The 23,821-nt window shown below is 43.1% G+C and overlaps 1 pseudogene; it reads right to left on the bottom strand.

Annotated features, from left to right (window-relative positions):
• LOC141916969 (serine/threonine-protein kinase 31-like) overlaps window positions 1-23,821 on the bottom strand; it is a 50,355-nt pseudogene that overhangs the window by 9,894 nt on the left and 16,640 nt on the right.

Raw genomic sequence — 23,821 nt, 5'->3', positions numbered from 1 at the left:
AGCTTTTTTTTTTTTTTAATTAGCTGATCACATATAGTAACAGCAACATCATTCATCTGCCAGCAATGCCAGGTTCCATAATTCATTCACTTTTTTCTCCCATAAGCAGGCCTTTTCCTCATGTCATCTCATTATTCAAGAACCCTTTTCTCAAGGGGTTTCATTAGCGTGTCCCATTTCAAATTCCTCCTGGAAGTTTACTGCCCCTTTACAACGCTTACAGAGAGACAGATGCAGGTTCTTTTTTTCCTTAAGCATGACCAGACTGATTAATGTGCAATCAAACAAACAGCACTGAAGCAGGGGTAATATTTACATTCTTTGGACTTCTCTGAAGGGTAGTGGAGAACCCTGGAAACTAGAACAGACACTGACTTCTGTCATCAAAGCGGAGGTACACGCATTGTCAACAAAGTAAAAACTTAAAAGTAATCACACAACCAGCACAGTAAAGAGAGATGGACAAAACTGTTCAACCATCACCACAGGGACTTAGTTAAAAGCACAGTGCCGTGACTGGGGACTGAAAAGTGGCTATGTACTGACCTTTTTTTTTCCTTTTTAAGCCATTCAGGCTTCGTCTCAGGGGCCTGTAAAACCTCCACAGTTAAAGGCAAAATTCAGGCCAGAAAACACAAACTGTTCTATATAATTACCACTTACACGGAATAGACAAAATTAAAGTTTCCAAACCAATTTAAAAAACAACAGACAAAGCCACCAACACTGTAACATTTTCATACTTCCTCAAAGTTGTTCTTTTCAAACAGCTTCCGCCTTAACTGGGACTTTAAGCTCTTCACAGTTTCCTTAATTCATAATAAGTTTTTAATATCGGGTTTTCTATTCAGCTATTCCTCAGCATGTTTTTTGAACTAGGAGGAAAATTTAAAAAAAAAAAATAAATCAGAAAGTGTTCAAGCATTCTATTTTAATATGCTTTAGTCCAATGCGTTAGAGAAACTGCCTGAAGCCTACCTGAATTCAGCTTTCCAGGGCCCTTCCCCACAGAAGAGGGGTTTTATTGTGTTTCATTTTAATTACATTAACAGCCTTCTGGAAAACCAACATTCTACTTAAAGCTCAATCCCCTTAAATTACATTGTACTGATTTGTAATGAATCCAAAGACTCCAGCTTCTACTGCTTTATTTTTTAAAAAAGTATCTTTGGATTTCAATCAAATGAAGCATTGGCTGAGGTAATGCACAACTGCAATTGTTAAGGTTTAACCCAACCAATCTCTCATCACCAACGTACTCCTAGAATTTCCTTCTAAAGAGATAAGAGAACATCTTTCAAAAATAAATTATGTCAGAAATGGTTACTGGTATAGATTAGTGTGGCAGAAATAAGGCATAAACTCACCTCAACACTGGCCAGGTATCTGTTCTGTATGACAGCGATCATATTTTGCTCCTGATGAACTTTACGTATAACTTTATTGTAAGCGCTCATAATTATTCCCTTCTCTGCTTCATCATGCTCCTGGATTTAATTACGCAGAGGGAAATTAAAGAATGAGAGTTGTTCTTCATTCATACACACCAACATTTACGATGTAAAACCTTTACTGAGAAATTCCATTGTTAATGGAAAAAAAAATCAGTTACCAGATTTTTCTCTCTCTTCTTAAAGAGATCCTAAAAGGGAAGTTCGCAAGTCTAAGAGGTCATCCAATGGTTTCAACAGAATAAAACTGATTGGCACTTCCATGCAGAAGTCCAATTTCTTACTCCACATGCTGTGACAGATTTTTTTTTTAGGATAGCACAGTTAAATAGATATGAAATATTAAAGCATGCAACCATTCTTCTAAGTGAGAGTCACTGGTTCTATCACAGAAAGCAGTCACAAGCAGACTAAACTAATGGTTTGCTGTTAGTATGATGCTACATCAAAGGACAAGTTCAACTTCTGCTGACGTGGCTATTCTCTGGCACAGCAGGGACTCTCACTGCAGAGACAATGGAAGTATCTCAGAGTTAGCAAAAGAAAATGGAGGAAATGCTTATCAGAAAAGGTAAATAACTGGGAAAAAGACTAACAGAAGCATAGAAAATTACCATCAGTAAGGCAAGAACACTTGTCCCATGTAAAATGAAAGCAGTTAAAAACCATTCATCTCATAGGACTGGGGAAAAAAAAAATTATCCATACACATTCACCCAGAGAAGCAATCCCACTATTTTAAACAGAAACTTACTTTTCATCACGTGTGTTTTCAACACAAATACCAAACTCAGTACAGTTCAAAGAAAGCTTCTCTGCACATAGAAAGGGAAGAACGAGTTTCCCCAGTTTCTTAGCTAAGCCATACATACAGCTTAGTTAAGTCATACATACAGCTAAATTCCTGTAACCCAAAGCTCTTTGCTGCCACATTCTCTTCTCTCTGGGGAGCAGCCTGAGTGAGTTTTTATCACATTGCCACAAAAAAAGATGCCGCCTTGTAGCAAATAAGGCGAAGCTGGTGCAGGGTCTGGAGCACAGGTCTGATGGGGAGCGGCTGAGGGAACTGGGGGGGTTTAGTCTGGAGAAGAGGAGGCTGAGGGGAGACCTCATGGCCCTCTACAACTCCCTGAAAGGAGGTTGCAGAGAGCTGGGGATGAGCCTCTTTAACCAAGTAATGAGTGATAGGACAAGAGGGAATGGCCTCAAGTTGCACCAGGGAAGGTTTAGACTAGATATTAAGAAGCATTTCTTTACAGAACAGGTAGTCAGGCATTGGAATGGGCTGCCCAGGGAGGTGGTGGAGTCCCCATCGCTGGAGGGGTTTAAGAGTAGGGTCGACATAGCGCTGAGGGATGTGGTGTAGTTGGAAACTGCCAATGCTAGGTTAAAGGTTGGACTAGATGATCTTCAAGGTCCTTTCCAACCTAGATGATTCTGTGATTCTGTGAAATAAACTCACCCGATACATTAAGAAAAGCTTTAAACTGAAATCAAAGATGTATAAAATATATAGAAGTCACGACACAGCAGGCATGATTAGAACTTACATTTAAGTCGGTATTCAGTTCTTCACAAATAGCCAACTCAACCTTTCTGAGAATTTCATCCGCACTGCCAACCAGTTCCTCTGAATTTGAAGATGCTTCTGACATCAGATCAAAACACTTCAAATAGATTAAAAAAAAAAGAACAAAAACAACCAACCAAACCAAACCAAACAAGCCAGCCTTGCAATTGAAAGGAAGAAGTTAGCAAGCAGACATCAAAACCAAGCAAGAAATACAAAGAGTCAGCACTACCGGGAAGCTAGCCAGGATTTGTGTCAGATCTCACTTTTAACTGCCTCACACTTGAGTGATTTAACGACTTCTAGAACAGAGTTAGTCTACCAGGCAGGAAGAAAGTCAATTCTTGCCTTGATCAGGTTTTATTCTCCTAGTCTCATTTTGATTTTTACCAAAAACGAAACAGTAGAAGAATCCCAATCCTTGTCCTATTGAGTTTCATGTCAAAAATCAACATGCGTGCTGTCCATACAGTGATACACGAGATGGCAGCTTCACTAGCGAGTGGGCTTTCCATTCCCGTGTAGTCTACCTGAGATAAAGACATATCCTGTGATCTATTTCACATTTTATCAACTGTGAAACAAGGTTAAAGATTTCACCAGGAAACCCTCTGTGTTTTCATAGAAGTCAGAAGCAACTTTAGCTTCAAGATACAAGATACAGAGGGTGCCACAGAAAAATCAGTAAGATGATATTATAATTACACTGGATGTTGTCAGCAGTTCTGTTACTCATATCTGCAGAAGAGATGTTACACTGGCAACCAGAACTGAAATGAAAACACGGTCCTGTATTTAACATGCAAGATACACAGTCATGACAGAAACCTGCAAACTCCACCTTGTTCATTTACCTATCAAGCACGGGTATTCCACTGAAAATTGTGAAAATATTTTATTACCTTAACCTTAAAGGAATTAAAAATAAAAACTTTAACAGTGCAAGTTCAAACAGTATGTTGCTCCCCAAAGCCTGGAGTTGCAGACTGGAAAGGAGCCATCCAGTGTCCAAAAACTTCCTTGTCTGTCATTGACCCACTTCATATTGTAGGTTCTGATTGATCCTATGTGAGACTAATCTGGATTCAGAAAGAGAGGAAGAGGAGTATCTATTTAAAACACAGGGAGGGGAAACTCTTCAAAGAAGCATTTCCTCTACATGACTGCTCACACTTTTTTAAAAAGGAGCTAGAAATTAAATTGCAACAGAATAATTGAATATCAAAAGCTGAAATTATTAAGATACGAAAATGAAAATTTCTTCCTTGGTCTACCTAGCAGTGCTTTACCAACCCATGCCAAAAGTCTGCACATTTCCTGTGTCTCTGAGCTCTCTGTGGAGAAGTTCAGATTTGAAACAGGTAAAGCCAAGTTCATCACCACACTAACCACCTTTACTCACTTTCACACCTGCAGAATAGCATGCTGAATTGCACCCAGCAATCACAGAAACCCATCTGCAGGTTTGCTCACTCTCTCTAATAACTGACATGATTATAAACATTTGCAAGACATTATATTCATTAACACGATACTGCACATGACATGCACAAGGCTACACTGCTGCCGAGCAGCATTCATCATCAGGTCAAGGAACAGTCACTCGTGACAGCGTCTGGCCACAGTAAATGCGCTGGGTACAATGAAATGCAAGGGCAGAGAAACTATTCGCTGTGAAAGGGCACGACCCTTGTGGATTATGTACAGTTCACACGGGCAGGAAGGTTACGCTGACACAAACTGAGAACATTTACACCCAAGTGCAACAAGGAGATCAAGGAAGCTGGGCCTGCAGGAATGGAGGGAGAGCAGCTCGCAGTCTTCCCAGGAAGATCAAGAGTCCCAAACTGAGAGAGAACATAGATGTTAAGCACAGAGACAGGAAAGCCACAAAGTTACCTCCCTGCTTTACACTTTCTTTACAAGCAGAACTCAATGGATGGTAAGCCACTTCCACCATCCATCTCCTTTTAAGACAAGTAACATGCACTCAACTCACAACTGAAGAGACACAGCATCAGAATGGTATTCCAGAAAATACTGCAGGACATGCAAATAGAAGGGGACAATAAATTCTCCACACTCGGTATTTCAATGAGGAAAAGGAAAATCTATTATGTATTTCTCTGCAGCCTGTACCTACATCACGTCAAGTCAGATTGGCAGCTTCTTTGTAGTGATCTTTCATCACCTCTTTCAGCAGTGTTTATGAACTAGAAACTTTTAAAATCTGAAGTCTTTCTATCCAAAGGCCACTTGAAAGGACTAATTAAAGCATTTCAGTCACACAATGAAGAGATATGGCACACCCATACAAAAGTTACACTTGCGTAAGTCCTGATCTTTATACAGAAGATGTCCTTTCCTAAGAAAGCGTAAGCCCTAGCTCACTGCAAAGGTACACTAAGGATAAAGGTAAATTACACTCTGTTCTGCAACACATTACCTTTCCCTCTGTATTGAGCCACTGTCATTTAGTGCCACAGCTCATCTACACAATCTCCCTGCTGCCATAGGTAGTTGTCCCTACTGACGCCTCTCCTCGCAAGCTCGGTTAGACAGTGTCATACTTCATCTTCTACACCAACAGGAAAGACTGACTGTTTGCCTTACCTTTAAGATACCGCTGAACCAGTCAGCGAGAACTTGCAGAGCTGTGTCTGTAGCATTTCTGACATAAATTAATTTCTTCATTTTAACGCTCTTGCTCTTCAAGAACTGTTGAAATGCCTCCTCGGAGTCATCTGCTTCAGAAACTTGACCACACACAGCCTCCAGAGAAGCAGACAGTTCCTGTGTGTCAAGTGAATCAAACAAAAACAGGTTTGCAAACCGGAATAAATTTGTGACAGTATACTAGCTATAAAAACAAGACATTTAACACAGAAAAAGTTAGCACTACCTGTTAGCATAAAATTATTTCTACTACAAAAGCCTCCTTCTATAGTCCACTTCCCTCTCAGATCTAGTTGCAGTATAGCTACCAGAAAACACAACGCCGAAAAGGATCTCACACAGAAATCAGAAAACACAGAAGGAAAAGACACCACTAAAAGTTTAACAGCTCATAAGAAGTCATTTGTATTCTAGTTTCTTGTTCCCTATGGATTGGACTTCAAAGTCATACCCATCAGGACAAAGAGCAAAATGGGGTTCAATTTATAATGCTCCTCATAGAACTGCTCAAATTCAGAAAACAAAGTGAACTTGTACTAAGAAACAAGGTGAGCAGCCAGACACCCAAGAAATGCTTCTGGACTGATCCCTCCCTTCAGAAGTCAAATCTCTTCTGGTGCACCTCATCATCACGCTGATTCCTAGATGAAACAACAATTACCTACGTCTCTGACACCTGAAGGCCCTTTCAAACAAGTTTTACAGTCTGCAAACTTGTATTTCCGTCTAAAAGCTAATTATTCCACAGGTGTATGAAGCAAAGGGTCCACCTCCTTTTGACTTGTATTGGAGAAGAAACTGAAATGCTACACATAAGGGAAAGGCATCGAGGCTAAAGCTCAGGGCAAACAGAAATCACTTTTGAACAAAGGGCAGTCTGTCAAACGACCTGAAGAACAAGCAAGCTCAGGGAAGAATCTATCAGTTACCAGTGGAGACAATGTCCTGACAGAAAGCTGCCTTCCTTGCGCCTGGGTGGAAAGTCACATGCTGAAAAATACTTGAGCACTACATTGGTCTTTGCCTGCAATTTGCTGTAGTTTGAAAGAGAAAATTCTCCCTAAACAGTGGGATTTAGAATAGACTAGACTATTTCAGTTGAAAGGGACCTACAACAATCATATGAGCCCAACTGCCTGACCAGTTCAGGGCTCACCAAAAGTCAAAGCATGTTATTAAGGGCATTGAGGCATGTCCAAATGCCTCAAATACTGAAAGGCACCAACTGACCCTCTAGGAAGCCTGTTCCAATGTTCAACCACCCTCTCAGTAAAGAAATGCTTCCTGATGTCCAGTCTAAACCTTCCCTGGTGCAGCTCTGAACCATTCCCATGCATCTGATCGCTGGATTCCAGGGAGAAGAGCTCAGCACCTCCCCTTCCACTTCCCCTCCTCAGGAAGCTGTAGAGAGCAGTGAGGTCACCCCTCAGCCTCCTTTTCTTCAAACTAGACAAGCCCCAAGTCCTTAGACATTCCTCTCAGGACATTCCTTCCAGCCCTGTCACCAGCTTTGTTTCCCTCCTCTGGATGCACTCTAGTACCTTCACATCCTTCTGAAACTGTGGGGCGCAGCACTGCACATAGTACCCAGGGTGAGGCTGCAGCAACGCTGAATGCAGGAGGATAATCCCCTCTTTTGACCAGCTGGTTATGCTGTGTCCAATGCACCCCGGGACGGGGTTTGCCCTGCTGGCTGCCGGGGCACTGCTGACTCATGTTGAGCCTGCTGTCAGCCGGCACCCGGGTCCCCTTGCAGGGCTGCTCTCCAGCCACTCCTTTCCCAATCTGTACTTCTGCCTGCTGTTACTCCATTACTCTGGTGCAGAACCCAGCATTTTGACTTGTTAAATTTCCTCCCGTTAACCACAGCCCAATGCAGCAACCTATCTAGATCCCTCTGCAAGGCCTCCTGTCCCTCAGGAGTCAACAGCAAACTTGCTAATGGGTGCATTGAACTCCTGCATCCAGATCATTAAGAAATATACTGAACAGAACTGGTCCTAGAATTAAACCCTGTGGAGCACTGCTGCTGACCAGTTGCCAGCCATTCACTACAACCCTTTGAGCTCCGCCCTTCAGCCAGTTCTTCACCCAGTGCACCATCAACCCGCTCATCCAACGGCTGGACTTGTCCAGAAGGATACTGTGAGGGACAGTATCAAAAGCCTTGCTCAAATCCAGAAAAAAATTACATCCACCACATCCCTTTCATCCACTAGGTGGGTGACCCCATCATAGAAGGGTATCAAACTAGTTAAACAGGACTTTCCTTGACTGTGCCTGATTGCATTACTCTTTAAATGCCTTTCAGTAGTACCCAGTATAATATTCTCCGTAATTTTTCCAGGGACTGAAGTTAGACTAACAGGGCTGTAGTTAGGCTGTAGTTCCCTCACGCCCTTTTTATAGATTGGAGTAACACTGGCCAGCTTCCAGCCAGCAGGGACTTCCCCACATTCACCGGACAGACCTTTTGGCAGATGATCAAGAAGGGTCCTGCCATAACATCCGCTACCTCCTTCAGTGCTCTGGGATGAATCCCATCAGGTCCCATGGACCTGGGAACATTCAGCTGATACAGCTGGTCCCTTACAGTTTCAGTGTCCACAAATGGAAAGTCTGGAACAACCCTGGCCAGTCCCGACTCTAATTGAGCTTTGGCCTTTTGTGTTCTCCCTGCATAAAGGAACCACAGCTCTGTACTCTTCCTTGTGAAGCCTGACCTCGCTTCCAGAGATCATAAAAAAGTTTCTTTTTCCTCCTGAGCTCCAGGGAGAGTTCCCTGTTCAGCCAAGCTGGTCTTCTGCCCCGCTTGCTCAACTTAGGACACAGTGGAATCGCCTGCTCCTGTGCTTCTAAAAGGTTGTTCTTAAAAACTAACACTCACAGACTAAGCCCTCAAAAGCAGATTCCCAGGGTACTCTGCCAGGTAGGTCCCCGAATAGCTTAGTTTGCTCTCCTGAAGTGCAGGGTAGCAACTCTGCTGTCCTTTTTTCTCCTTACACTGAAAATTTTAAACAGAACCATTTCATGATCACTGTGGCCAAGACAGCCACCTACCATCACATCCCCCACGAGTCCTTCTCTATTCACTAACAGCAAGTCTAAGAGGGCATCTTTCCTAGCTGGCTCACTGAGTACCTGTGACAAGATGTTATCACCTACAAACTTCAATAATTTCCAAGAGCTGCTCATCACAGCAGTATGATATTCCCAGATGATCTCTGGGAAGTTGAAATCTCCCATAAGGACAAGGGCTACCGATCCAGAAATTTCTCCTAATTGCCTACAGAATAACTCAGCAGTGCTTACATCCTGGCTGGGTGATCGGTAGTAGACACCCACTCCAACACCTCCTTTGTTTTCCATCCCCCTAACCCTTACCCAGAAGCTCTCAACCACATCATCACAAACCGTAAGCCCTGTGCAATCAAACCTCTCCCTTACGTATAGTGTGACACCTCTACCTCGCCTGCCTGCTCTAACCCCCCTGAACAGCCTGCAGCCCTCCATTCCAGCACTCCCAGCATGGAACTCATTCTACCAAGTCTCACTAACACCAATGAGACCGTAGCTCTGGGAGCTGACCAACACTTCCAGTTCACCCTGTTTGCTTCTCATACTGTGTATACTGGTGTACAAGCATTTCAGATACGCTCCCGGGAGCGGTGTAAATGTTCTCATGAGGACTGCCACCCCCGGGCAACACCATGCCAACCCTTGGCTTAGGTACTACAATCCTGTTGGTATCCCCTTCCCCCTTCATTTGACAGGAGGAACCTGTGCTTTTGTAATAAATAGCATACTTGAGCTTTCAAAAATCCATCATTTTCCTTGCCCACATCATTCCCAACAAGGTGACTGAAGAAACCCTGAGAAAGGCTGCTGACAGTTTACTTATATAGAGCGCTTCACTTTTTTTTTTTTCCTTCTCTCAGATCCTAAAATATGAGCTAAATACCACAGACCTTTCCAAAAAACACCTAGGTCATGCAAATGAAGGAAAACACCAAAACACCTCTCTCCTCTCAAGAGAGGTTTTCATCTGTGCATCCGTTCAGACTCAACTGCCAATGCTGTGGAAAAAGCAGTATGACAGAACTTAAAGTCACCTGTCAGGAGCCTTTTAGGCACTTGAAACACAGAGGTCATATGAGCAACCAAATATAACTTGAAGCAGAACAGGCTGACGCTACCACCACAGGCCAGAACGTAGCAGCAACGCCCGCCCCTCGCTGAGGACTGCAGGTACTGCGGAGGTCAGGAAGCGAGCCTTGACCACTTCTGTAGAACTACATGTGATGATGCCACAGCCAGGCCCCAGCTCTACAGATACAGCACAGCGAAGGTTCAGACTGGGGCCAAAAGCATAAAAATTTCCGGGCATTGTGACTAACTAACTATGGTGACAAAAAAACCCAGAAAACCAAACAACCACCACCAAACAGTATTTTATAAAAATTATAAAACCACCTTCAAGGCAATAGGTACTACACTGAACAGCATATTCAGTACAATCAATCCTTTAAAACATCAGTTTCCAACTGCACCAGGTGACATGAGCTTTGTACAAATACGCTTGGCTATAAGCTAATACGAGGAGGAGGTTTGTGCTAAATTTATGGAGGCTATTTAAATCATTCAAGCCCACAACAGATTTTTCTCACATTCTTTTCTGAACAGCTGGATATTAATACACATGGATAGAAAACGGCACAGCAAGGGAGAAGCCAGATTCAAAAGAAGAGTCTGAAGGTGGGAGAAAAAAAAAAAACAATCAATCAGCCCGTTAAACAGCCGCCAGAGGTGGGTAACAGAACTGAGAAAAGTGCTCAGCAGCAGGTTCACATCCAGTATCACACCTCGTTTACAAAAATAATAGCACTAGTCACACCAGAAGAGTATCTGCATGCATTCCATCAGGCTGTCCTCAAGGAAAGAATCCTGTAAGTTACATCCCATTTCTTCCCATTTATTTTTCTTACTATAAACACACTTCCCTAGAGCATTAGCAACTTCACCAGCGCACGGATACAGAAGTCGGCTCCAGAAGGGTAACAAGTGACCATCTGAGGACAGCTCAGTGGCCCACATGCACTCGTCCCAGACGCTATCTGTAAGCACAGTAAGTCAAAAGGAGCAGAACACACTACCCATGGGGCAGAGGGAACATGCTCACAGACAGCTAAGACAGACCCACTGACAGCCGCTCAGCTCCCACCCTAGCTTGCCTCAGAGTAACTGATGCGTATGCCCACACTCTCAGCCTTCCTCTTGACCAATGCAGTACTATCACTTGGAAAGCACGGAGTTCACCATCTGTTTACTTTGGTCCTAACCAGCTGAAACAGCTGCAGCTGAAGCTGTTGGAATTTGTAGCTCAGGCCAACAACCGTTCTCACTGGAAGGTATAAGATGTAAGTCAGAAGAGATGTGTGATGCAGAAGAGAGGTTTGCAAGACACAGCCTCAGTGAGAGGGCCATTAGCGTCTAAGCTCCCACTCTTCTGAGAGATATTGGGAAAAACTCTTGTTTCTCTAGGACAGCACAGCGTGACCTTTTCAGCTCTATGAAATTGCAGTCAAGGTTCTCACTGATACTTGGTAAAAACTTGTTTATTTCCCTACTTGGGAAAACTAGCTTACATCCTGGATGTAAACCATAGCTAGATCTTCTAGCTGCTGATACAGGAGACAATCATCAACACAGTTAAGCTAAAGCACAACATTCACGCAACACACCTAGGAGCATTCCAGTACTCCTTCAAGTATTTTCAAAAAACTATTAAAATATCCCTGCAGTATGATTATCTAGAAGATGCTTAATGCCTACCACCTAGTGGATTAGCACGGCCTAACCTTTAAACACATACCAAAAAACCCCACAACCACAAAACAGAAAAACCCCGTACGATACAGTACAGCTTTCCTCTGTCAGGAGGAACAGGATCCACACAGGGCCTCCAGTGACAGAGAGCCATGAAATGCTAGCCATCCAGTATCTTTTCCAATTAGACACCAATCTGCATATCAGACTAGAATCAAAATATAAGTGTATCAAAACATTTTTTTGAACAGCATTGAAAAATAATTCCATTAGAAATGGAGTCAGTAATTCCATAAAAATTTGAATGCTTCCATTTATTAATGTTGCTCCAACCTGATACAAATGTAAGTGCAGCCTGTAGTCGTGGTGACTTTTCCGACAAACCCAATCTCATACACTTGTGGACAAATTCATCTCTGGAATTGGCGCAGACAAGCTGTCAAACTATTGCCAACCTTCTTCCCCTCTCCACACACACTTGCACAGACAAAATAAAAGGAAGTAATACTTCTAAAGCTAAAAAGATGAAAAGAAATTATTTCTAATAGCAAAGCCCAGAAGCACCAACTTGGTGTTTCTATTGGTAAAGTCCTCTTCAGAAGTTCTTACTGCCTCTACAGAGCCTGTTTCCCTGTCTACTTCCCTACTTCCTGTTACTGGGTTGGCTGTGAGGGAAAGACACCCTTGGGATAAACACATGCTTCTGTAGTGTTTAACTCTCACCTTAAAAAAAAAAAATGTTTTAAACATTTTACACTTTGCTACACTAGTCCAAACTACACAGCCACCTTAACAGAAAGGGCTCAGAAAGCAGCTGCTCAAATCCAGGATCTAGATAATGATTTGCCTCTAGTAACAAAACATCTAGGAGACCAAGATCACAAGTAGCACTGAGAACTACGGGTGTCAGATGTACAACTTAACTCAGAAGTGTTATCTAAAGCTCCACTTGCTGCTGTCGAGGTCTCCAACTATAAAACATTTAACATTTAAGAAACACCCTCCACAAGTTCCCAGTGCTCCAGAAGCAAAACTGATAAAAGCAACCTCCTTACTTGTGACGTTCTCGAGCGCTCAGAGAGGGGCAGTTGATCCACTTCCAAAATGAATTCTTTCACTGCCGAACACAAGTTCTGCTGCACCTCCTCTCTCTTGATAATCAACTCATCTCTTTCATCCTATGCAGAAAGAAAAGCAAGTCAGCAGCTGAAGTGCTAAGGCTTGGACAACAGGCCCAAGCCTGAGTTGACCTATAGATGAATCCTGTATATTTTATAACTGATAACCATTGTGCTAGTAGGTATTGTATTAAGTTATAACAAGCTATTTATGCTGGTGTAAAAAGTGCTAAAGCATTGAAATACTGCAGCCTGAACAATAGGCCCCAAGCTGGAGCTGCTAACTTAGCATGTAGTCATTAGTGAAATACGGAAATTAGTTAGTGAAAGACAAAATATAATCAGTAGAGGGGAGAGAATGTATCCCACTTTCCTTTCGCAGCCTTGTTCAAGGCTGAGAACCCAAGTATTTGGCCTTGTTAGAAACTCCCTTGGTTCCCCCCCCGAGCCCTGGCCAGGCTTCAGGTAGAATCCAACAGGAGAATGAAACCAGATATTTTCCACTCAACACAGAGGTGCCAGCTATTCTGGCTTGCCGATCTCTGGTATATAAGGCCGGACCCGCTCACAGCGACTTTGGAAGCCCACCTATGGGTGGACGCACCGCGTAGGATTTCCCACTTGCCGGGACTGGCTCTCCAAATCCTCGCTGTAACCGGGGCTGCCCAGCATCTGCGGATCTGGATGATGATGATTATACATGCAAGGGGTGATGTATTGCTCTTAGTTACTATTCTCTCTCTCTCTCGTGTAGTAATGATTTAATGATTACCCTGTATTTTCCTGTTTGTTGCTTTAAGTGCACTGTTCTGCTTCTTCTTACTGCACGTTCTCTGTATTACGCTGTTACATTACTTGGTTATCACCAGTAAAGTACACCTGCTCTTTTCACTCTGGTGTCTGAGTTTAATTGGTATCCTTAATCAGCAAAAGATAAATTGGTGTCAGAAGTGGGATCCGACAAAAAAAATGCCATTATTTAAGTTCAAAGGAAATTTGTCAAGTCCACCAGATACTCCCGGTTTGAAAAATCCTCCGTGTAGTTCCTGGGCCCAGCAGTGGGCTCAGGTCGGAGGACTGTGTGAGCAATGGGAGAGCTGGCTGCAAGAAGCCAAACCATTAGATGTTCTAAATTATATGAAAAGGATACCTATTGGAAAAGAAAAAGAGATTACAAATTCAAGTAAACGAGGATGGACTTTGTTAACTGCATATAGAAAACAACACCAGAGTAAAGAGAGGCTGTTGTTGGAGCGCTCCCAGATCCCTTAATCAGGAAAACAGCAGCTCACACCAAAACACCACATACACAATGTGGAAAGTGATACAAAAAAGTGTTAATCCCTGCAAAGTGTGAATAGCACAATACATGCCTGACTAGGAACCAGTGAAAAAGCAAATTTTGTTTTTAACCTCTACTCCTATGACATGGCCACCGTGCACAAATACAGCACCCTTTACAGTATAAGAATATGCCCACATTATCAGACAACAGAAGAAACACTGCATGACTGTTGATAACGGTGGGAGTCCTATCGCCACTGTAAATTTAAAGTGTCATAGTAGTTCTGCAGTTTTTGACTGTATTACAGAAATTAGAATTTGGATTATCCACACATAGACATGCCAAATCACATCCACAAAATCAGACTGCAACACATTTCTTGCTGGAAAAGAATACTTTAGAATCAAAAAAATCCTTTTACCAATTCTTTCCTTGCCTTCTAGCAGGAAAGAGAGGTGACCTGTAAACTCTCTGCTGATCATCAGTGATAAGATCATTAAACTAAAGATAATTTTCTAGAAACAAAACCAATTTCCCTTGGATGACTGGCAGGATTGGTTCTGCTAGCGAGAGAGAAACCCCACATTCATATCACACAAGGTACCTACCAGACTCGCCAAAACCAAACCTTCCGAAATGGATGAAGCAAAGCTACTCAGAAGCATGTTTGCAGTGTTCTTTTCAGTGATTTAACCCAACGTGCCCACAAAAATATGAAAATATATATGAACATGGAAGACCGTGCTACAGCTTTACAGACCTGCTGTAAAGATTTGCTATTCCCTCCTACATCCATCTCCAAAAATAAAATGACTCAAGTAGCTATAACATACTGTCTTGACATGCATTCCCTTCCCCTCCCTGGAAAAAAAAAATAAAAAGTCTTGGAAAGTCTAGCACGGAAGGCAATTAGTAAAGAAACAGGAAACAACACGGCAATAATGCCAGTTTCACATTAAGTCAAATGAACGCTTCCTACTAACAAGCAATTATAATATAAATATAACTCATATGTACACACAAACACAGGTTCTCAGAGTATTTAAATCTAGTTTATCCAGTGAAAGCTTAGAAGTTGACTTAATCAGGAGTGCGTAAGCATCCACGGAAGACAGAATAGAAACCTTTTGCCTGTAACAGACGGCAGAAAGAGATGGACAAACTCCACCTAAAAATAAAACCCCACGTTGCAGCACACACTGCTTTAAAACTTCGATTAGCAATTGAACAGATGTTGCAATGCAGCCAGACATTAGTGGGCTGGATAATAAAAATTAGTGGATTAAGTTCTACTGCAGAAGCTGAACACAACATGGTGCTTCAGCACTGAAAACCATGAAACAACAGCACAAAAAGAGATTGAACAGGCACTTCTGCACTTGTTGGGTACCTCTGGTGACCAAAAGCACACACAATTTTTACAGACTCCCTGCTGGTTTTCCTGTGTAAGACAGGAGCTAGTTTGTAAGAGAATACTGTAATGCACGGCATAAAAAGGAGTGAGGACCCCTTGTCATAAAGAACACTTTTCAAGATGAGATTTCTGCAGAATATTACTTCAAAAACTAGAGCATTAGAGACTTCATGGAGGAGAAGATTCAGTCAGGCAACCAAACTCCCATTAACACCAGTTCAAGCACTAGAGTAAGTTTAGCAGTCTACACGTGACTAAATGACAGTCCAGGAACTCGGACAGCTCGGGAGCCACAGAACAAGTCTCCTTCCAGCGTCTGCCATTTAACTGGGTACATGGACAGTTCACGGCTCAGACAATGCCTGTTAAACCACAACCACTTCAGAGAGCACTAAGTACACAGGCAGTATTTTAATAGCCTGCTTTACAAAGATGTAAGCTCATCACAAAAGCAAACAGCAGAAATCCATTCCTTTAAAACGGGCTAAAGGCTTCCCAAACTACAAAAGTTGGTTTATTTTGTGTCTGGTCTACCTTATACCTCCCAAAGAAAGAAAGAAACAGACAAACAAAAAACCAAGAAACAAACCACCCCCCAAACAAGCCCACACGAACAACCACCAGACTCAGTCATACCAAACACCAAGCTCGCTTACCATCTTGTTTCTGATAACTATAGCAATGCTTAGGAAAGTCCATCAGAGCAGGATAATGCAACCACCCCACCAATGCATTCTTGCTTAACTGTGATTTAGTGACCTCATAAGTAAGAGGGAAAAAAAAAAAAAGAAATTAATCCCCCTTCATGGGTAAATTCTAATTCATTTGTAGAGCCTATTTCTACTTTTGGCCCCAGTTTTTGAGTCCCTTTAGTGCAAGTTACTACTTTGCAGCACATGGAATAGCTAAAACTAACTCTAGCATCAGCGTCCTCATTAAACAACTCTATTTATCCACCCTCCCCCAGTTCTTTTTTTTTTTTAAATGAGCAACTGAATGGTCCCCCTTTTTTAAACAATCAGCATGATTTTTATTTCATCCTTCCCACAAAAAAATGCTGAGTATGTACACTACAGTCTCCAATAAAGTAAATCTTGAATATGTTTCTAAATCAAAATCATAAATTAAACAACACATCCATAAAACGCTATCTACAATGTCTGACAAGTCAGTTGTATTACACTGTATTGCTATGAGTATCTGTCTACATTGCCATCATGGGAACTTCTACCCATCCCTGGTTTTTTCACCTGCAGAGCCGGCATCCTCTCAGTAACGTTTCATCAGAGAGCTGGTTAAGTGACCAGCACCACTACCTTCCTATCTGGGTACAGAATTTACATCAAATTCTGTGTTTTGTTTTGAATACATTTTTAAGCATTTCCACTCCAGAAGAACCAGCTTTGTTATTTTCATGCACACCATGCCCCAGTACCACGTCAGTTCACTGATTATCTTCTTATGTTTTGAAGTGCTCAGGCTTGGACAACAGGCCCAAGCCAGAGCTGACCTGTAGATGAATCCTGTACATTTTATAACTGATAACCATTGTGCTAACAGGTATTACACTGAGTTATAACAAACCAACTATTCTGCTGGAAAAGGTGGGAGTGTTGAAGCCTGAGCCACAGGCCCTGAACTGAAACTGCTAACTCCGTATGTAGTCATTAGTGAAATATGCATAGATGTAGCTTAAACATCATAAAACATGTCTATCTCGAATGTATCCTTATATTTCTTTATGTGTGAGCAAGACAACAAGGCCACAGAAACAGTTGTCTGGCCTTGTGACCTTGCTCATAAATTAACTAGACCAGCAGGGAAACTCCCTGAGCTTCTCCCCTGAGCCCTGGCCAGGCTCTGGGGGAACCTAATGTGAGACTGAAACCAGATGTTTCCTCTCAAAACAGAGGTGCCAGCTATTGTGCCTTGCTGGTTTTTGGGTCCCTAAGGCCGGACCCGCTCACAGCCGCTTTGGGTGCCTCAGCTACGGGTGGACGCCCCGCGTAGGATTTCCCACTCGCCGGGACAGGCTCCCCAAATCCTCTCTGCACCCGGGGCTGCCCAGCGCCTGCGGGTCTGGGTGATGGGAACGGGTGCGAGTGGGGACGGATCTTCCTTAATCACTGTTCTCTCTCCTGTAGTAATGGTTTGATGCGTTACCCTGTGTTTTCCTGTTTGAGGGCACTGTTCTGCCTTTTCTTACTGCACGCTGTCTGTATTACTCTGTTACATTATTTCGTTATCCCCAGTAAAATACGCCTGCTCTTTTCACTCTGGTGTCTGAGTGTAACTGGTATCCCTGATCAGCAAAACATGTTTCCAAGACATGTAGAACATAAATACCTTATTAAGAGCAAACGCTCCAGTCACCCATCTTCATTTTTGGGACACTATCCAGGAGAGATCCAGTTAAACCAGCATAAACCAACCAAGAAAGCACAGACAATGAAAGCTGAAATAATGCCATTTACTCAAACTTCACTGGGTTTACTCACACCTGTGACATTTAAGATGCATGAGGTTTCCCCCAAAGCAAGACAAGATGTTCACTCCCAAGAGCTTACAAACAAATGAGGCTTGTACCAGTGAAAGAGGGCATCAGCACTCCAGGGAGGTTAAAGGAAGAGCACATTGCTTGGGCAACCGAACAGCAAGAATTAACTCAGTAAAACCAATCTTGGCAGCTCGGCCGACAGCTTAAGCACACAGAGTTCAACAGCCTGCTATGGTATAACAGCCAGCTATTTCATGTGTTGGGGTCCACTGGGCTTCCTGTACCTGCACTGACTTGTACCTCATTTTAACTGAGCAGGAAACAAAGTTAGTGACATTAACATACTCGGTTGCACCATCAAAAATACTTGTTAGCCCATCTACAGTCAGTATCATTTCAGTAGGGATAACAGGCAGAATAAGGGCAAGCACGCCCGTTTACTGTGTGCATCCTGGACACTTCTTATATTTGAAAACAAGTAGCCAAGATTCTGTGGCATGTTACAGCACATAAAATAGATCTTCAAAAGAATCTAAATTATTACCAGGGAAAAAACGTTAAGTCACTACACTGCACATTAAAACAGGACAACCTTTGCAGTACCATGGCTCTAGCATGATGCCACCAAAGCTCTTGTTCTGTTCCCTTCACCGACCTACCACAGTCTTCAAGATACTCAAGCCAAATTCCACAAGGGCTTTGCCATGTCCTGCTTCCAGCTGCTACCAGCTCATCTTGAAAAATAAATTAAGTCTTCAGGGAGCTCTACACTTCCACACACGTTTCCACGTGCACACCCTTTGCAGCATCCAGGCACTCTGGGGGATACCCAACATCTCGCAGAGCTTCTGTCTTTTTCATTTTTCCCCCATTTCAAGCATTTGTGACACTACTATGACAAGTTCCTCTCTTCAGATAGCAGGATTTTTTTTACAGCTGCATGCTCTTGCAAGTCACAAGATTCCATGCCAGCTTTCATGTACATCCTGGTTTAGGCAATCAGGAACAATGTCCTCAGCAGGGAGACACAGACACACACACAGACACAGACACACACACACACACACAGAGACACAGACACACACACACACACACACACAGACACACACACACACAGACACACACACACACACACAGACACACACAGAGACACACACAGACACACACACAGAGACACACACACACAGACACAGACACACACACAGACACACACACAGACACACACACACACAGACACACACACACACACAGACACACAAACACAGACACACAAACACAGACACACACACACAGACACACACACGCACAGACACACACACACACAGACACCCCACCCCCACCCCCCGGCAGTGTTGTTGATTTCTGAACAAAAGGAGTTTTCAAGCCATGTGTGAGGCCACCCCTTGCCAACGCAAAAGAGGGGGCACACACACACACACACGGACACACACGGGCACGGAGACAGACACACAGACAGTGCTCTAAGCTCATTTCAGCGCTATTTCAACTATTTTGGCCGTGTAACACACTCTGCATCATGCAGACATGACTTCAGTGTTAGCCATTCACAACTGAAACGGGTGACGATGTCCAGATTGTCTAACATATTCCAACACATCAGCCCATCAGAAAAACCTCAAGCACTCTTCAAGAATGAAACTTCTTTTCATGATGTTTGTCGTGGAAGAATACTGCTTGCTGGGGTTCGCAAGTCAAACCCCCCCCCCTCCCAAAAACCTCAGACACACTGCACTGCCACCTGAATGGCACCAAAGCAACCATCTCCTCTGTTGATCAAACGCTTTGAGGCTCCCCAGAGTCTGCCCCTGCACCTGTCCTAACTCCTGTCCGCGTTAGGAGTTTTCTTTCCCCCTATCCCCAGCCCGACCATGTCAAAGCAAAACTGGACAACGGGGCAAAAACAAGTTCTAAGACAGCCTTGCTTTACTTGTCTGCTGTTGCTCAGCAAGGTTTACCAACACACTTGAGCTCAACCCTCCCATGTCATCTCCAGAAATCTGTAACTTCCACTCTTTCACAAGGGGTCAGGAATCCACCCAGGGAAAGCTTGTGCAAGTGAATCCCTAAGCAGCCCTGGCTCCTGGGTACCTCACAACCTAGCTGTTCTTCTACGTATTACTCCCCTACGCAAGATGCAACACCAAAATGTCATCTGCTTATTAACACTTGGTGTCGTCAAATTTAAACATTTGACTTTGCTGTAGGTGAAATGTTGTTTACTAAAACAATTAAATGTATGCAATGCTATAGGTGTGTTAATACTCTTCCCAGCACAAGCAGCAAAACCAGAACTTACTCGGGTTCTCCTCACGGCTCATTATTTTCTAGTCCGTTCCACGAGCCATTAAATGCAGTGTGATACAGCCCCACTTCTTAAGCACACCCATGGCCAACGTCTTCGGTTCTACTCAAGCCAGTCACATCCCATTTGCTGTGGTTCCCCCAGGCGCACAACCGCCACCCCCTCCCCGCCGGCCCCAGAGCGGGGAACCTCCCCGTTCCCAGAGCGGCGCCGCACGCCGGCCGCAGCCCAGGAGCATCCCGAGCAGCACAGCCGTGCCCGCACACCCCGGCAGGCTCCTGCAGACCCCTGGTTGCAGAGAAGTTGCCCTGGGTGGCAGCTTTCCCCCACGCGAGTCCCTCTCCCCGGACACCCGCATTTGCGCACCGCTCTCCCCGCAGGAGGGAAGCGTGTACTGGGCAGCGCCCCGCGGCTTCAACAGAAGGTTTTGAAGACAGACGCTGCAGCTGCACAGCCGAAGAGGCTCGAACTAGTACAGAACAGAAACCCTTTAGCTGCCATGTTCTGATTTCCTTGTATTTCTCTACAAAAATCAAGGGTGTCAAAAAGTCTGGGTTTAACACACAGAAAAACCCCACTCCACAAATACACCAGTTGTGGCTACGGCAGCAGAGCCCCCAGTGTTACCTGACAAAGCAAGATGTTTCCATGCTGTGCTCATGCTAGCCAGCTACACTTGTAAGACTAAAATACTCTGTCCATAGCTGTTAAATTATAGCTCTTGAGAAAAAAATAACTCCAACCTACCACGTTTCTGCATAACTGAATCCTCTCTTGAGCCAAGTCATGCTCTGTCCAGATCTTCTGCAATTCTTCCAAGGAACACGGAACAGTGAGACATCCTTCTGTAACAACTTCTATGGCTTGTGAGAGCTGATCCTCAAAGCGACTCCTCTCACTTGTGTGCCTAAGTTGTAAGGAGGCAGCAAGGTTTTACCAGGACTTTTTTCTTCCGGAACTCAAGCAGTTTAAAAATCAATGCTAGTCAGACCCCTCGACCATACGAATTTCGAGATAGCACCTGCCACGTTAATAACCTACTTTCTTTCAAAAGGCAGCAGCAGCAATCTCATTCAGCTGTTAATCTTCTTCTGAGGAAGGACCAAGAAGACATTCATTATACCTCAGCATTCATAAGGCTGTACGTGGAAATTCTCTCCTGCCCTTAATTTCCCCTTTGTCCCATTTCCTCTCTTGGTATTTTTTTTCCCCGCTCATCTTCCACGAACACATACACCAATATATATACACACACCTTCTTAAAAGAGCTGATGGTCATTTCTATTTCAAGCCTTCTCACTGCAGTTTTGTCCCTTCTTTTAAAGCCAGAAGGGTAATCTGGGCTACCCAAAGATACACTTCTCGCAGCAGTACAGATACCCAAGGAACTCTGACTACCCAGATACTTTTAACAATTAGCTGCATTTACTAATCAGCATTTTCTTTGAAGACGGAATGGAAAGCTCTTCTTGCAACAGCTATGGTAAAGGAGCAGAAGTGGACAAAAGTCATCTGACAAACATCGAGAAGCAGGCAACACAAATTCCAATGTGAGCTTCCAAAAAGCTCAGGTTTCAGCCTTGCTTTTGGGAAATATTCCCCTCCATATGCAACAATTTTTTCTTAGAAAGTTAACAAAACTTCTGGGAAACAAAAAAGCACGCATGACTTCAAGAGATAAGCAGGGCAATGATAAATAGTACTATTTCAGAAAACACCCACATACCTCATTTCTTTCGATGCCTTCACCTTAGCAGCCAAACTTCCCACTGTCATCCAATGTATGTACGTAGGGTTTCCTCAAAACTTGCAGAAGACCTCCTGGATGCTTCCTTCTCTCTCTGAATTATTTATCATTTTCGGGGCAGTGTTTCAGCAAAGACAGGTGAAGATAGATCAACAGTCACGGCAGTCAGTCAGGATTACTGACATGCAGAGCACAATTCAGACTTTTGAAAACAAGAGCAACACACACTTACACACAGAACTGCCCCTCTGCAAAACACTAACAAAATGCCTAGAAAGACGTACACACCAATGAGAGTAATTTTATTTTCTTTAATAGCTCCTTAAAGGTTAACGGTTCATTTCCTTCCTCTCATTTCAGCAGTGATGTGTTCAAGTGTATTTCTTCAATTACTCCCCATTTGCTAGCAACTCTTCCGTCAACATGGAATTTTTTCTTCCCTTGCTGAAAAATTCCCACCCAAAATTCCCATTTCAGGGAACTCAAGTCCAGGACCTCATTAAACTCCTTACTCCCATCACTACCACACCTCAGATTGGTGCAGCAAAACAAGAACTTCTGCTGTATGTACAACCATCCTGACCTTCCTACAAGGAATATTCTTAAGACGAAATAAGGAATATTCTTGACCCAAAAACAGTCCACACACCACACCACGCTATATTCCTCAAGGGACAACCTAAATTTAAAAGTTCTTGCTCACAGAGATGCTTTTATAAACTCCACTTGAAGAAATGAAACAGAGTCTTTAAACACTGTTAGCCTTTCAGACTCACTACATATTATATTAAAAAACCCAAAACCACCAACAAAAAAAAAAAAAAAACATAGAAGGATTGATATAGTCTCGTATTTGCAGATGAGCATCCAAAGTCTCATGACTCAGGGTGGTTTTTTTAAGTACCCCTCAAAGCCACCACCACACATCACCCTTCTAAAACAATCACTGCCTACCATAGTGTTTTTAGCAGGGAGCAAGTATTTTCCTATTTAGAAGAACTATCCACAACCTTTTCTTTTAAAGCAGTTTCCTTGCACTCAACACAAAATAGTAATAAAAATTTGCAGAAAACAGGTTTTTTTTTAAAAAATCATCAGACTATATAGAAGAAATGCTTCTAAGAAGTCCTTGCAATCAAGTATGTTTTCTTAGCTGAAGACATGTAATTCTGTTGCTTGTTAATTTAGTTTGCACAGAAGCGCACAAACATCGTATCTTCGGCGGATGGAGGATCTGTGCAATGACAGGTCAGTATATGTAGAATCACAGGTGTTCTAGGTAGAGGTAACCAAGTACAGCTGGTTATGAGTAGTTTTATTCCACAAAGAGGAAAAAGGAAAGAGCTGAACTGCACTACAATGAAAGCATAAGACAGAAGCATTGCCAGACACACTGGCAGCGAGGAGAGAAGCATCCTCCTTGCATTCCCACACACCTGAAGTTCACATTTCAGCTCTTGAACCATCAGTTCTAGTTCCTTCTGCCTCTGCAAGAGATTTACAATCTGCCCTCTGAGAACTTCTTTCTCTCCGGACAGCTTCTGATCTAGACTTTTTTGTGCCAAGCTGGTGTCTGACGTTGAGGTAAAAGCTGGCATTTTTGCCCTTTTAAAAGTGAATTAAGAGGAATTCAATTAAAAGAAAAAAAAAAAACAACAAAACAAACAAAAAACAAACAAAAGTGCATTCTTTCGTGCTATTGTAATTTCAATAATGACTACAGAACACCACATCAAAAAGACGACAGAAGCACCTGCACAATTGTGCTTTACTTCTCCAGAATTTCTATTCCTCTCCACACCAGTCCTTACAAAGACTGTTACACACCGTCACAGAAAAAAATACATCATTTGAAGACAACCCTTCATATGTTTTCACAGTCACTGGCTCAAAAGTCTTTCCCATCCAAAAAAC

Source organism: Strix aluco, chromosome 33, assembly GCF_031877795.1.
Source record: "Strix aluco isolate bStrAlu1 chromosome 33, bStrAlu1.hap1, whole genome shotgun sequence".
Lineage (NCBI taxonomy): Eukaryota > Metazoa > Chordata > Aves > Strigiformes > Strigidae > Strix > Strix aluco.
This window is presented reverse-complemented; position numbering and strand designations above follow the sequence as displayed.